The sequence below is a fragment of the Leptodactylus fuscus genome, chromosome 1 (assembly GCF_031893055.1).
Source record: "Leptodactylus fuscus isolate aLepFus1 chromosome 1, aLepFus1.hap2, whole genome shotgun sequence".
Classification (NCBI taxonomy): domain Eukaryota; kingdom Metazoa; phylum Chordata; class Amphibia; order Anura; family Leptodactylidae; genus Leptodactylus; species Leptodactylus fuscus.
The window spans coordinates 117,668,520-117,684,975 of record NC_134265.1 but is presented as its reverse complement, the minus strand read 5'-3'; positions in this window follow the sequence as shown (position 1 = coordinate 117,684,975).

The window sequence follows — 16,456 nt, the reverse complement described above, 5'->3', positions numbered from 1 at the left end:
TGCTTAATTAGTGGAAATGGTGCTATCTTTAGTAGAGATGAGCGAACAGTGTTCTATCGAACTCATGTTCGATCGGATATTAGGCTGTTCGGCATGTTCGAATCGAATCGAACACCGCGTGGTAAAGTGCGTCATTACTCGATTCCCCTCCCACCTTCCCTGGCGCCTTTTTTGCTCCAATAACAGCGCAGGGTAGGTGGGACAGGAACTACGACACCGGTGACGTTGAAAAAAGTAGGCAAAACCCATTGGCTGCCGAAAACATGTGACCTCTAATTTAAAAGAACAGCGCCGCCCAGGTTCGCGTCATTCTGAGCTTGCAATTCACCGAGGACGGAGGTTTCCGTCCAGTTAGCTAGGGCTTAGATTCTGGGTAGGCAGGGACAGGCTAGGATAGGAAGGAGAAGACAACCAACAGCTCTTATAAGAGCTAAATTCCAGGGAGAAGCTTGTCAGTGTAACGTGGCACTGACGGGCTCAATCGCCGCAACCCAGCTTTCCCAGGATCCTGAATGGAATACACTGTCAGTGTATTCCCGTATACCCGATATATACCCCCGATACCCGTTCCAATGGTGTGCCCCCCCACCTTCACCCCAGAAATACCCTGCAAGTCCCCTAGCAATAGAATTGGGGCTATATACACCCACTATTTTTGCTACTGCCATATAGTGCCATTGTCTGACTGGGAATTCAAAGAATATATTGGGCTTACATATAACTTCAATTCCAGGGAGAAGCTTGTCAGTGTAACGTGGCACTGACGGGCTCAATCGCCGCAACCCAGCTTTCCCAGGATCCTGAATGGAACACACTGACAGTGTATTCCCGTATACCCCATATATACACCCCAAATCCCCGTTCCAACGGTGTGCCCCCCCACCTTCACCTCAGAAATACCCTGCAAGTCCCCTAGCAATAGAATTGGGGCTATATACACCCACTATTTTTGCTACTGGTATATAGTGCCATTGTCTGACTGGGAATTCAAAGAATATATTGGGGTTACGTGCACCCACAATTTTTGCTACTGCTATACAGTGCCATTGTCTTACTGGGAATTCAAAGAATATATTGGGGTTATGTGCACCCACAATTTTTACTACTGGTATACAGTGCCATTGTCTGACTGGGAATTCAAAGAATATATGGGGGTTACGTGCACCCACAATTTTTACTACTGGTATATAGTGCCATTGTCTGACTGGGAATTCAAAGAATATATGGGGGTTACGTGCACCCACAATTTTTGCTACTGCTATACAGTGCCATTGTCTCACTGGGAATTCAAAGAATATATGGGGGTTATGTGCACCCACAATTTTTGCTACTGCTATACAGTGCCATTGTCTCACTGGGAATTCAAAGAATATATGGGGGTTACGTGCACCCACAATTTTTGCTACTGCTATACAGTGCCATTGTCTCACTGGGAATTCAAAGATTATATTGGGGTTATGTGCACCCACAATTTTTACTACTGGTATACAGTGCCATTGTCTGACTGGGAATTCAAAGAATATATGGGGGTTACGTGCACCCACAATTTTTGCTACTGCTATATAGTGCCAGTTTCTGACTGGTAATTCAAAGAATATATTGGGGTTACGTGCACCCACAATTTTTGCTACTGGTATATAGTGCCATTGTCTGACTGGGAATTCAAAGAATATATGGGGGTTACGTGCACCCACAATTTTTGCTACTGCTATACAGTGCCATTGTCTCACTGGGAATTCAAAGAATATATTGGGGTTATGTGCACCCACAATTTTTACTACTGGTATATAGTGCCATTGTCTGACTGGGAATTCAAAGAATATATGGGGGTTACGTGCACCCACAATTTTTGCTACTGCTATACAGTGCCATTGTCTCACTGGGAATTCAAAGAATATATGGGGGTTACGTGCACCCACAATTTTTGCTACTGCTATACAGTGCCATTGTCTCACTAGGAATTCAAAGAATATATTGGGGTTATGTGCACCCACAATTTTTACTACTGGTATACAGTGCCATTGTCTGACTGGGAATTCAAAGAATATATGGGGGTTACGTGCACCCACAATTTTTGCTACTGCTATACAGTGCCATTGTCTGACTGGGAATTCAAAGAATATATTGGGGTTATGTGCACCCACAATTTTTACTACTGGTATACAGTGCCATTGTCTGACTGGGAATTCAAAGAATATATGGGGGTTACGTGCACCCACAATTTTTGCTACTGCTATACAGTGCCATTGTCTCACTGGGAATTCAAAGAATATATTGGGGTTATGTGCACCCACAATTTTTACTACTGGTATATAGTGCCATTGTCTGACTGGGAATTCAAAGAATATATGGGGGTTACGTGCACCCACAATTTTTGCTACTGCTATACAGTGCCATTGTCTCACTGGGAATTCAAAGAATATATGGGGGTTACGTGCAACCACAATTTTTGCTACTGCTATACAGTGCCATTGTCTCACTGGGAATTCAAAGATTATATTGGGGTTATGTGCACCCACAATTTTTACTACTGGTATATAGTGCCATTGTCTGACTGGGAATTCAAAGAATATACGGGGGTTACGTGCACCCACAATTTTTGCTACTGCTATACAGTGCCATTGTCTCACTGGGAATTCAAAGAATATATGGGGGTTACGTGCACCCACAATTTTTGCTACTGCTATACAGTGCCATTGTCTCACTGGGAATTCAAAGAATATATTGGGGTTATGTGCACCCACAATTTTTACTACTGGTATATAGTGCCATTGTCTGACTGGGAATTCAAAGAATATATGGGGGTTACGTGCACCCACAATTTTTGCTACTGCTATACAGTGCCATTGTCTCACTGGGAATTCAAAGAATATATTGGGGTTATGTGCACCCACAATTTTTACTACTGGTATATAGTGCCATTGTCTGACTGGGAATTCAAAGAATATATGGGGGTTACGTGCACCCACAATTTTTGCTACTGCTATACAGTGCCATTGTCCCACTGGGAATTCAAAGAATATATTGGGGTTATGTGCACCCACAATTTTTACTACTTGTATATAGTGCCATTGTCTGACTGGGAATTCAAAGAATATATGGGGGTTACGTGCACCCACAATTTTTGCTACTGCTATACAGTGCCATTGTCTCACTGGGAATTCAAAGATTATATTGGGGTTATGTGCACCCACAATTTTTACTACTGGTATACAGTGCCATTGTCTGACTGGGAATTCAAAGAATATATGGGGGTTACGTGCACCCACAATTTTTGCTACTGCTATACAGTGCCATTGTCTCACTGGGAATTCAAAGAATATATTGGGGTTATGTGCACCCACAATTTTTACTACTGGTATATAGTGCCATTGTCTGACTGGGAATTCAAAGAATATATGGGGGTTATGTGCACCCACAATTTTTGCTACTGCTATACAGTGCCATGGTCTGACTGGGAATTCAAAGAATATATTGGGGTTACGTGCACCCACAATTTTTACTACTGGTATATAGTGCCATTGTCTGACTGGGAATTCAAAGAATATATGGGGGTTACGTGCACCCACAATTTTTGCTACTGCTATACAGTGCCATTGTCTCACTGGGAATTCAAAGAATATATGGGGGTTACGTGCACCCACAATTTTTGCTACTGCTATACAGTGCCATTGTCTCACTGGGAATTCAAAGATTATATTGGGGTTATGTGCACCCACAATTTTTACTACTGGTATACAGTGCCATTGTCTGACTGGGAATTCAAAGAATATATGGGGGTTACGTGCACCCACAATTTTTGCTACTGCTATACAGTGCCATTGTCTCACTGGGAATTCAAAGAATATATTGTGGTTATGTGCACCCACAATTTTTACTACTGGTATATAGTGCCATTGTCTGACTGGGAATTCAAAGAATATATGGGGGTTACGTGCACCCACAATTTTTGCTACTGCTATACAGTGCCATTGTCTCACTGGGAATTCAAAGATTGTATTGGGGTTATGTGCACCCACAATTTTTACTACTGGTATACAGTGCCATTGTCTGACTGGGAATTCAAAGAATATATGGGGGTTACGTGCACCCACAATTTTTGCTACTGCTATACAGTGCCATTGTCTCACTGGAAATTCAAAGAATATATTGGGGTTATGTGCACCCACAATTTTTACTACTGGTATATAGTGCCATTGTCTGACTGGGAATTCAAAGAATATATGGGGGTTACGTGCACCCACAATTTTTGCTACTGCTATACAGTGCCATTGTCTCACTGGGAATTCGAAGAATATATTGGGGTTATGTGCACCCACAATTTTTACTACTGGTATATAGTGCCATTGTCTGACTGGGAATTCAAAGAATATATGGGGGTTACGTGCACCCACAATTTTTGCTACTGCTATACAGTGCCATTGTCTCACTGGGAATTCAAAGAATATATTGGGGTTATGTGCACCCACAATTTTTACTACTGGTATATAGTGCCATTGTCTGACTGGGAATTCAAAGAATATATGGGGGTTACGTGCACCCACAATTTTTGCTACTGCTATACAGTGCCATTGTCTCACTGGGAATTCAAAGAATATATTGGGGTTATGTGCACCCACAATTTTTACTACTGGTATACAGTGCCATTGTCTGACTGGGAATTCAAAGAATATATGGGGGTTACGTGCACCCACAATTTTTGCTACTGCTATACAGTGCCATTGTCTCACTGGGAATTCAAAGAATATATTGGGGTTATGTGCACCCACAATTTTTACTACTGGTATACAGTGCCATTGTCTGACTGGGAATTCAAAGAATATATGGGGGTTACGTGCACCCACAATTTTTGCTACTGGTAGATAGTGCCATTGTCTCACTGGGAATTCCACAAATAATTTGGGGATTCATTCACCCTACATCTCAGGCTCTTGCCATATTCACCCAGGTTGCCAGTGCTGCACCAGCTCGTTCCCAGACAGCTCGGCCTGAAAAACACGTTACCTATATAGAGGATTTGGACAATGAAGACAACATGTTCTAAATCTAATGTCTGCACCTTCTCCAGAATTAAAATAAAGGCAGCGTTTAACTTTCAAATAGCACTGCACAAAGGAAGAGCTTATCAGCTTGTCTCATGACATGCTACTGAAAAGTGTCATTTGTGTATCTTAATGTAAATATAGTTGTATAAGCTTTTTGGGTTTTAGGCACTGCCAAGTTATTTATTACCACCCGCTCCCTTATAATGATGATGACGCCAAAGTCACTGTGGGTGTTCAGAGCTCACAGCTTTGGTTGACATTTGTCTTGCTCTCTGTCGGTACCAGCTGTCTTTTTGGATACCGTAAAGTTATGTTGACTTTATTAACAGCTATAGAAGCTTTAGCCAGGTTGTGACGGTGTGTAACCCTAACAACACTAAGTGGGATACACATTAATAGTCAGTCTATGTACGCTAAACGTATCACTGAAGTAATTTTTTTTCTCTCTCCCCTAATATAAGAAAGGAACAGACATTAGACCTAGACCGGGGTTCGAGGCTTGTAAAAATCCAGTATTATTTGTTCTTCATGATGTGAAATATGTGTTGAAAAGCAACCCAAGATGAAGTCAGCCATGTGTGCCAGTGTGTTACTTGGCATGCCTTTGCTGGCCCCAACTGTAAGGGACACTCTCCATTTCCTCCATTTTCCACTCCCCTTCACACCATTTGTGGTGAAGCAATGGGATGCACTGAAGTGCACCCTCTAGCCTCGTGTGGGATAGGGACATCAGATGCCACTCCAACCCCCTCGTCTTCCTCCGCCAGCCAACGGTGCGAAGATGAGAGGAGTGTGCTCTGAATGTTTTCTGCCTAGCAGAGGCTAGTTCTCACTTACGAAAATGGCCCCACTTTGACCTGTATATCAGGCACAATGGTGTAGGTTTCAAAGAAACATGGCACCAACAAGTTGGAAAACGTGGGCCATGCGTGGACCGTGTTTGAGTCTGGCAAGCTCCAGATCTGCTACCAGGTTCCAGCCATTATCACAGGCGCAAAAATGCCAGGCCCCAAGTGTAGCAGGGAAAAAAAAATGCCATCTCAGCCAGGATGGCATCCCTGACCTCGGAGGCACTGTGCTGTCTGTCCCCCAAGCTGATCAGTTTCAGCACGGCCTGCTGACATCTCCCCATGCCAGTGTTACAGTGTTTTCTGCTAGTAGCTGGGGTGTAGGTTGCAGCTTCGTAGGGTTTCAGTCTACTCCTGCCATGAATTTTGGCCTGGGAGAGGAGATAGGCCACCCCAGTTTGCACCCGGGGAACAGACTCCACCACATTCACCCTGCCTGTCATTAAAGATAAGCACTGCAGCATCCCTGACCACAGGCGCTTGTCCATGTGTCGGTGGTCAAGTGGACCTTGCAGCAAAGCGCAGAGCTCTGGGCCCGACTGATGTTATGGGACACATGCAGGCGCAAGGCAGGGACAGCACACCAAGAGAAGTAGTAACGGCTAGGCCCATCATAGGGAGGTGCCCCAGCTGCCATCTGCTGAGGGAAGGCCTGGGTCTCCAGAAGCATAAACAAACACCAACATCTCCAGGGCCAGCAGTTTATCGATGAGGCTGTTAAAGGCTTGGGCATGGGGGTGGGTTGTGTTGTACTTCTGCCTGCAATGAAAAGCTTGGGAAATGTGGAGTGGCTGGGAAGAGGCGCATGATGGTGCAGGCCAAAAGGGTGAACTCCCCAATGTGTCAGAGATAGGTGTGTAGGTGTCCTTGCATCATATACTTGCACCATATTTGGCTTTGGAAGTTAATTTTGTGCCAAAAAGTGGTTAAGACAGCGATCCCTCAGCTACTCCCGTTACACTGTCTATTGAAGTTACCATCTGTGGAAGTGGACCACCATTTCTAAGATCCCAAAGGAAGCAGGCAAGAGATGTGCAGTTCAGAAAAAAAGATGAGAAAATAAGTGTAGGCTGTAGAGCACAGAGGGATCGGAGAGGACAGAGCTGGTGTCGGCCAGGTATTCCCACAACATGCGCCTATACTTGTCCCTCCTGGTGACACTAGGCCCCTGAGTGGCAGTAATTTGTCCAGGGGGGCCATTAACGTGTTCCAGACCTAGGAATAAGTCTTCCAACAGGGTAGAGTTTTGCATGCCTTTGCTTCTATCCACTGTTTTTGCTGCTTAGCTTCCCTCCACATCTACACTGCTTTCACCCCTAAACATCACCCCAGTTTATGCCTTTGTTTCTACCCTGTTTTTTTTGTTGAATTAGCTTCCCTCCACATCTACACTGCTTTAGCCCCTAAACATCACCCCAGTTTATGCCTTTGCTTCTACCCTTTTTTTTTTTGTTGAATTAGCTTCCCTCCACATCTACACTGCTTTAGCCCCTAAACATCACCCCAGTTTATGCCTTTGCTTCTACCCAGGTTTTTTGTTGATTTAGCTTCCCTCTACATCTACACTGCTTTAGCCCCTAGACATCACCCCTGTCCATGTGGGGTCGGTGGCCTCGTCATCCACCAACTCCTCTTCCAATTGCGCACTGCCCCCTTACTGCAAACCGCACATGACCACAGCTTGCCTTGATGGCAACTGTGTCTCATGATCCCCACTTAGGTCCAGACAAGTCGGTGGCGGGTCCAAAACCCCAAAATTGGAAGGAAATGGCAGATGCTGCAGTATTTCTAACACCTGTTCCTGGTGCTCGGGCCTGGTCTGTGTTGTACCCTGCACCCTGCTTAACGCAGCTGCCATATCCGAAGTTGTGCTGAGCGCATGCTAATGTTTCGTGTCCAGTGCAATGGATGGGATGGGATTTCACATAAGTCTGCCACCCATGGCCACTCATGGTTGAACAACTGAGGGAGTTGACTTTGACGAACCCGAGGGTTTTGGAGTTGGAACTACATCAAAGGTCTGTGCTGCTCACACACTCTGCTCAACACATGATATGTTTAGTGCCAGCAGTGTGGAGACGTCACACAACAGCCGTTGTTCCAGCAGGTACAGGCGTTGTAGGAGTGCATAGAGGCTAGCAGCGGCAACTATAGACTTTAAAAACTATCCGCACAAGCGCCACACTTTCACCAGTAGCTCAGGAACATTGGGGTACCTTTTTCAAAAGATTAGCAGCAATGAGTTAAAAACGTGGCCCAGGCATGGAATATGTTGCAGGCTGCCAAGCTACAGAGCCAATCCCAGGTTACGGCCATTATCACACATGACAACATGCCTGGGCCCAGGTGCAGTGGCAAAAACCACATTGCCGTCTCATCGAGGATGGCATGACTCACTTTGTAGGCAGTGTGCTGTCTGGCCCCCAAGCTGATGAGCTTCAGCACGGCCCGCTGACGTCTCCCCACACCAGTGTTGCAGCGTTTCCAGCTCGTAGCTGGGGTCAATTTAACAGCGGAGGAGGGTGGTGTTTCAGCCCTCCTCCCAGGAATGTTGTGTGGGGAGACAAGTCAGGCCACCACATTTTGCGACCCGGTCCACGCCTCAACTACATTCAACCACTGTGCCCAAATTGAAAGGTAGCGTCCCTGTCCGCATGCACTTGTCCATTCGTAACTGGTCACATGGAACTTTAGGGCTAAGCGCTGAATTTAGGGACCGCCTCATGTTTGGGGGAAAGTGCTGGTGTGGACGGCACAGTGCGGTGGCGCAGTAGACACTCTGCCCAAAAAGGGCAGAGTGTCCCCCAGCCGGGATTCCAACATCTCCTGGGCCAGATTTCTTGAGATGAGGCCGTTGAAGCCTTGGGCATGTGGGTGGGTTGCGCTGTACTTTAGCATGAAATGAAAGACTTGGGAGATGGGGAGTTGCTGGGAAAAGAGGTGCATGATGGCGCGGGCAAAAGGAGAAATGGCAGGAAAAGGTGAGGATAAGGGTGAACTCCCCAAAGTGTCAGAGGCAGATGTGGAGGTGTCCTGGCTGCTGGTCTGGACTGCAGCGCCAGCCCTGTCAACAGTGGGAGAGGCAGTGGCCGCCAGGCCAAACGACGATTATCCTGCGCTTGCTCTCACCCACTGAGCCCAGGGCTTGCCTTCCAAATGATGGCACCCGCAAGAGGTGGTGAGATTCCTCTCCGCAGATCTCCAAACCATCTTGGACTTGCAAATTGCACTAAATTTGTCATGTAACTGACATGTATATGATGAGTCTATCCATTGTCTGTTCATTTTGGTGAAAGTCAGCCTGTCAGCTGACAGACAGCTGTGCTTGTCAGTGATGATGCCACCGGCTGCTTTTACCCCCAGTTTTTGCTGCTTAGCTTGCCTCCACATCCACACTGCTTTTGCCCCTACACATCACCCCTATCCATGCCTGTGCCTCTAGCCATAAGTCTGCCACCCATGGAAACTCATGGTGTAGAAAGTGAGGGAGCTGACTCTGAGGAACCCTTGGGTTTTGTAGCTGGTACTCCATCAAAGGTCTCTGCTGCTCACACACCCTGCTGAACATACGGTATCTAGGGTTAGAGCGTGTGGTGACCTCGCACAACAGTAGGTGCTTCAGGCAGATGTAGGCCTTGCTGGAGTGTATTGCGGCTAGCTCCAGGTACTGTAGACTTGGGAAAGTGGGTGTCCAAGTGCCGCACTTTCACCCTTAGCTCAGCTAATTTGGGGTATGTTTTTAAAAATCATTGCACCACTACATTGAACACGTGGGCCAGGCATGGAACGTGTTGGAGGCTGGCAAGCTCCAGAGCCCTCCAACAAGACAAAAAAGCCTGGCCCCAGGGGCAGCGGGGATAAACAAATTGCCATCTCATCCAGGATGGCATCCCTGACCTCAGAGGCAGTGTGCTGTCCGTCCCCCAAGCTGATGAGCTTCAGCCCGGCCTGCTGACGTCTCCCCACACCAGTTATTCAGCGTTTTCAGCTCGTAGCTGGGGTCAATCTAACAGCGGAGGAGGAGGAGGGTGGTGTTTCAGCCCTCCTCCCAGGAATGTTTTGTGGGGAGACAAGTCAGGAAAATTCTTGAAACGGGAGAGTTTTGCATCTTTGCCCTTGCTGCCTATGGACATCCCTTTGCCTCTAGCCACCATTTTCCCTGCTTTGCTTGCCTCCACATCCACACTGCTTTTGCCCCTAGACATCACCCCAGTCCATGCCTTAGCTTGTACCCCCAGTTTTTCCTGCTTAGCTTGCCTCCACATCCACACTGCTTTTGCCCCTAGACATCACCCCAGTCCATGCCTTAGCTTGTACCCCCAGTTTTTCCTGCTTAGCTTGCCTCCACATCCACACTGCTTTTGCCCCAGACATCACCCCAGTCCATGCCTTAGCTTGTACCCCCAGTTTTTCCTGCTTAGCTTGCCTCCACATCCACACTGCTTTTGCCCCTAGACATCACCCCAGTCCATGCCTTAGCTTGTACCCCCAGTTTTTCCTGCTTAGCTTGCCTCCACATCCACACTGCTTTTGCCCCTAGACATCACCCCAGTCCATGTCTTAGCTTGTACCCCCAGTTTTTCCTGCTTAGCTTGCCTCCACATCCACACTGCTTTTGCCCCTAGACATCACCCCAGTCCATGCCTTAGCTTGTACCCCCAGTTTTTCCTGCTTAGCTTGCCTCCACATCCACACTGCTTTTGCCCCTAGACATCACCCCAGTCCATGCCTTAGCTTGTACCCCCAGTTTTTCCTGCTTAGCTTGCCTCCACATCCACACTGCTTTTGCCCCTAGACATCATCCCTATCCATGCCTCTGCCCCTAGCCATAACTCTGCCACCCCTGGAAACTCATGGTGCAGAAACTTTGGGAGCTGACTTTGAGGAACCCTTGGGTTTTGTAGATGGAACTCCATCAAAGGTCTGTGCAGCTCACACACCCTGCTCAAGATATGGTATTGTAGGGTTTCAGCGTGTGTGAATGACGGACAACAGCCTGTGTTTGGACAGATGTAGGCCTTGCTAAAGTGTTTTTAGGCTAGCAGCGACTCCTGTGCACTTGCAAAAGTGGGCGCACAAGCGCCGCATTTTCAACAGTAGCTTCGGTACATTTGGGTATGTTTTTAAAAAACTTTGCACCACTAGGTTAGACGTGGGCCAAACATGGAACGTGTTGGAGGCTGGCAAGCTCCAGAGCCGCTACCAGGTTCCAGCCATTATCACAGGCGTAAAAATGCCAGGCCCCAGGTGTAGCAGGGAAAAAAAAATGCCATCTCAGCCAGGATGGCATCCCTGACCTCGGAGGCACTGTGCTGTCTGTCCCCCAAGCTGATGAGCTTCAGCACCGCCTGCTGACGTCTCCCCACACCAGTGTTTTAGCGTTTGCCGCTAGTAGCTGTGGTGGAGGTTGCAGCGTCGTAGGGTTTCAGTCTACTCCTGCCATGAATTTTGGCCTGGGAGAGGAGATAGGCCACCCCAGTTTGCACCCGGGGAACAGACTCCACCACATTCACCCTGCCTGTCATTAAAGATAAGCACTGCAGCATCCCTGACCACAGGCGCTTGTCCAAGTGTCGGTGGTCAAGTGGACCTTGCAGCAAAGCGCGGAACTAAGGGCCCACCTGATGTTGAGTGACACGTGCTGGTGCAAGGCGGGGACGCCACACCGGGAGAAGTTGAGACGGCTAGGGACGGCATAGTGAGGTGCCACAGTTGCCATCAGGTCCGGGAAGGCGGGAGTTTCAACAAGCCGGAACGCCAACCTCTCCTGGGCCAGCAGTTTAGCGATGTTGGCGTTCTAGGCTTGCGTGGGTGGGTGGTTAGCGGTGTATTTCTGCCGGCGCTCCAATGTCTGAGAGATGGTGGGTTGTTGTAAAGAAGCGCCTGATGGTGCCTTTGATGGTGCAGGAGAAGGAGATAAGACAGAAACAGGGGAGGATGAGGGAGAAGTCAACAAAGTGGCGGAGGCAGATGAAGTGATGTCCTGGCTCGTCCTCTGGAGTGCATCGCCAGCACTGTGAGCAGAGGCAGTGGCATGAACGGCGGGCGACGTTTGTCCTGCCGTTGCTGCCTGCCACTGATTCCATTGCTTGGATTCCAAATGACGGTGCATTGAAGTGGTGGACAGGTTGCTCTTCTCAGGGCCCCTACTCGATTTCGAGAGGCAAATTGTGTAGACGACACTATATCTGTCCTCGGCGCATTCCTTGAAAAAACTCTACACCTTCAAGAAACGTGCCCTCGATGGGGGAGTTTTTCTGGGCTGGGTACAAAAGGGAACATCTTCGGACATTCCGGGTCTGGCCTGGCTTCGGCAAAGCAGCTGACCTCTGCCTCTGGACATGTCTCTGCCTCTAGCTACCCTTTTTGGTGCTGCACCTGCCTCAACATCCACACTACTTTCCCAGCTTGACATCTGCCTTGTCCAGGTGGGGTCGGTGTCCTCGTCGTCCACCACCTCCTCTTCCAACTCCTGTCTCGCCTCCTCCTCCTGCACAATGCGCATGTCAACTGGCTGCCCTGACAGCAACTGCGTCTCATCGTCGTCGATGAGGGTGGGTTGCTGATCATCCGCCACCAAATCGACCGGAGATGGAATGGAGGAGACTCTAGTGTTTGAGCATCTGGACACAGATACTCGTCTGTTAGGTCCGTGGAATCGCGAAATGGAGGGGCAGGTTGCGGTACAGTCAAAGGAAGGGAGAACAGCTCTGGGGAGCAGGGACAGTTGGGGTTATTGTTCTGGGAAGATTGGGAATTTTGGGTGGAAGGAGGACAAGACTGTTGGGTAAGAGGAGGTAGAGGCTGCCTGGCTGGTGGACAATGTGCTTTAAGCGTTATCCGACAGCCATTGCAAGACCTGTTCCTGGTTCTCGGGCCTACTAATCTTTGTACCATTCAGCCTAGTTAATGTGGAACTTTTGTGCAAAGCGCAGAACTTAGGGCCCGCCTGATGTTAAGGGACACACGCTGGTACAAGGCTCAACTCACCCTAAGTGCCAAAAACACTGCTGGTGCAAGGCTCTACTCATGCCAAGGGCCTCAATCTCTGCTGGTAGCTCAGCTTAAGGTCCTGTAACTTTGTTTGGAAGGGCTCATGTTAAGGGCTAGAAAAGTGAATTTTGGAAGGTCTTACCACATCACACACACACACACACACACACACACACTCAAAATGACAGTTAAGGGTGAGGGCTTTTGGAATTCCCATTGCCTATTCCATTTGTGGTTGTCATGGGGAACGTGATTTAAAGGGGTGGTTGTTACTATTTGTTGAGCTTAAATTGGGGTTTGTGTCCATCCATTTGGGGTGTAAAGAAGGTTTCCAGGTATTTTCCCACTTTGATAGAGGTTTTTTTGAATGTGTAAAGTGTGTAGTTGTTAGGCTGTGATGTTGGGGTAATAGAGGGTCTTTGGTGTGTTAGATGCCCCCAGACATGCTTCCCCTGCTGTCCCAGTGTCATTCCAGAGGTGTTGGCATCATTTCCTGGGGTGTCATAGTGGACTTGGTGACCCTCCAGACACGGATTTGGGTTTCCCCCTTAACGAGTATCTGTTCCCCATAGACTATAATGGGGTTCGAAACCCGTTCGAACACACGAACATTGAGCGGCTGTTCGAATCGAATTTCGAACCTCGAACATTTTAGTGTTCGCTCATCTCTAATCTTTAGCAATATATGTGACAGTGTGGCAGGGCATAATATGATGGACCGGGGTGCAAGGCAATAAACAGAATTGCAAGAAAGCTTTGGGACACGCTACCCTCATGCCTGGTCTGGCTAAAAGCTGAAAAAGCTGGATTATCTTTCAAAACTGATCATCATCATCATCATCATTATGACTGAAGTAGCAGCAAGTCAGCAACTAATCTTGTTCTGCTGATTATCCTTATCCACTGCATTGTGATTTGCTGCATGCAGTAATAGTTCACTGTATACTGCTGTGCAAAAGTACCACTCGATGTGCACTTCACCTTCCAACCAAATAGTGTACCGAGTTACCATAACTTCAAGAAAAAATGCGTGCATACAGTAAGTCACCCAAAAAGACTCATTTAAGGGTGTGCATGCAACACCATGTAGTGTAGTAACTAAGTGAGAATTGACATCATTAGAAGAAAAATTTGGGGCACACTATCAGTGTACCTACTGCCTCTCTTGCCAGCTGAAGAGGCAAGAGAGTTTTCTGCATGCGGTAATCATATACTACTGCTGAAACTGTTACTCCATCAAGTGTAAAAGCCCACTCAAGTGCTCTTCACCTTACAACCATGAAACCAGGCAGGGGGAGTCTAACCAATTGCTTTCCCTGTTGAAGTTGTTGGTGGGAAATGGTCCAGTATGAGGCTGATGGGTATGATCTGGTGTCCAAACTGTGCCCGCCTTGCACCTGTAAGGTAATGGCAATACTAGTACCTTTGGGCCATGGTGTGTTTCTAGACTGTGGTTTCTGGTGCGCAAATTATTAACTGATGAACCATAACAGCTAATGTATTGTCCCCTGCCCATAACTGATGCTCCACATATTAACGGTGGCATGCACCTTTCATGTCATAGACACTTACAAGAGATGCCCATATGGAAATCCAGCAGGGACAACTTCCCTCGAAAAATAATGGCAGCTAAGGTATTCTCCATGGAGTGGATTCCACTAACTGGCACTGCAGCAATTGCACTGCTAATAACTTGGCAAGACAGGAGATAATGTGATGTCACCCTAACGTCACCCTAACCTGGATTAAGTAATGTTATTATCTTCCCCACTTTTTTGTGAGTCATAATGGCAATGAGATTCCTCTATGATCTCACAATTCCTAACAGATTTTCCCCCTACTGCTTCTAGCAACACTGCCACCAGTAACACACCCCTTGCCACTACTACCTCCACTTTCCACCTCTACCTCTGCTACATAAAAAGACAATGGTAGTTGTCCTTCACCTCATCAAAAATAGGCAGAAAAAGAGGAAGTTTTGGAACCCTAGTAGTGCTGCTGTTGCTGTCCACATTCTAATTGTAAGTATTTGCAAAAGTGTTTCCTCCTCCCCTTTCTTTTACGTGTTCCCTGACAACTTTTACCCAATCAAAAAAAATAAGTTTTTAAAAATATGTAAAAAAAAATAAACCTACATTTAAAATAAAAATGGATAACATGAACAAACTATACATCCCCATATCCAAAAATGCCTGGTCTACAAATATACAAATATTTTTTCCATACGGTGAACGTTGTATTGGGAGAAAAAAAAAGATTAAAAAAGCCTAATGACTGTATTCTTGCCATTTCATCTCTTATAAAAATTCGAACAAAAAGCAATCAAAACATTAGACAATGGCCAAAATGGTATAAATGAACAATATATTTAGCCCCGGAAAAAAAGAGGCCTTACGCATCCCCAAACGTGGAAATATAAAAAAAAAAGTTACAAGTGTCCAAATATGGCGACTCAAAGAATTTTTTATTTTTTTTTGCAAAATTCTGGATTTTATTAAAGGGATTAAAACATAAGAATACAGGTGATGTCAATTTGGCTGCAAACTGAATGCTGTAGAAACAAAGCCTGTAAGAAAGTCACACAAACACAGTTTTTCCAGCTTTCCAATGAACAATTTGACATTTTTGAGACAAACCCGGATCATTAGTGTCGCCCCCCCCCCCAAATAAACTCAACAATCTATCCTTCTGGATACAGCCAGGCTCAATCATCAGTCTAATTGCTACACTAATGCCTCCAGTCTGTGCCTGTCACTGCTCTGGTTGTTTGTTAACTATAAAATAAAATATAAGCCTTTCACTCTCATCCACAGTATTCTCCATAGCACTGCACCTCTCTACACTAGATCCCTCATCTGTGTCTACAGCTCACTTTACTCTGCCAGTAACCTGAGACTAACATTCTCTATAATCAGAACCTCTCACTCCTAATTCCAAGATTTCTCCTGAGTTGCATCAGTTGTCTGGAATGCACTACCCTGGAAAATCAGGTTAACATGTCTTCAAGAAGGCCTATCACATTTCCTGATCTAAAACTGTTATACTTGCACTCCCCAAAACCAGCATCTTCTGTTCATCCTCACCACATTACTCCACAGGACATGATGCTTTTAGCTAAGTGTAAACCAAGACACTTTGGATCTATACATAAAAGGACACTGACTGATGACAGTCTCATACAGCCTTATTTAATAAGCACTTTCACCACTTGTGTCGCCCCTTCTACCTTGCAAATTGTAAATTCTTGCAATAGGGCCCTCACTCCTTTTGTGTGAGTTGATTTATCATTCTGTAATGTCTCATTTTGTATGCACATTAACCCTATGATTTCTAAAATACTGAAGAATATGTTGGTGCTATATAAATAAGAAAAATGTACTAGCGGTATTTATTAACCCAAAAGGTGGTCTTCATTTACTGCCACTGCCAATTACATTTACTACCACAATGATTTATGAGATCTAATTGATTTTGTGCTGTTTGTGAACTTTCTAATGATGTTGAGAGCTCATATATTTCACTTTATTTCTGTCATTAAGCTATCAGCAGATGCAGTCTGTGTTTGGACTA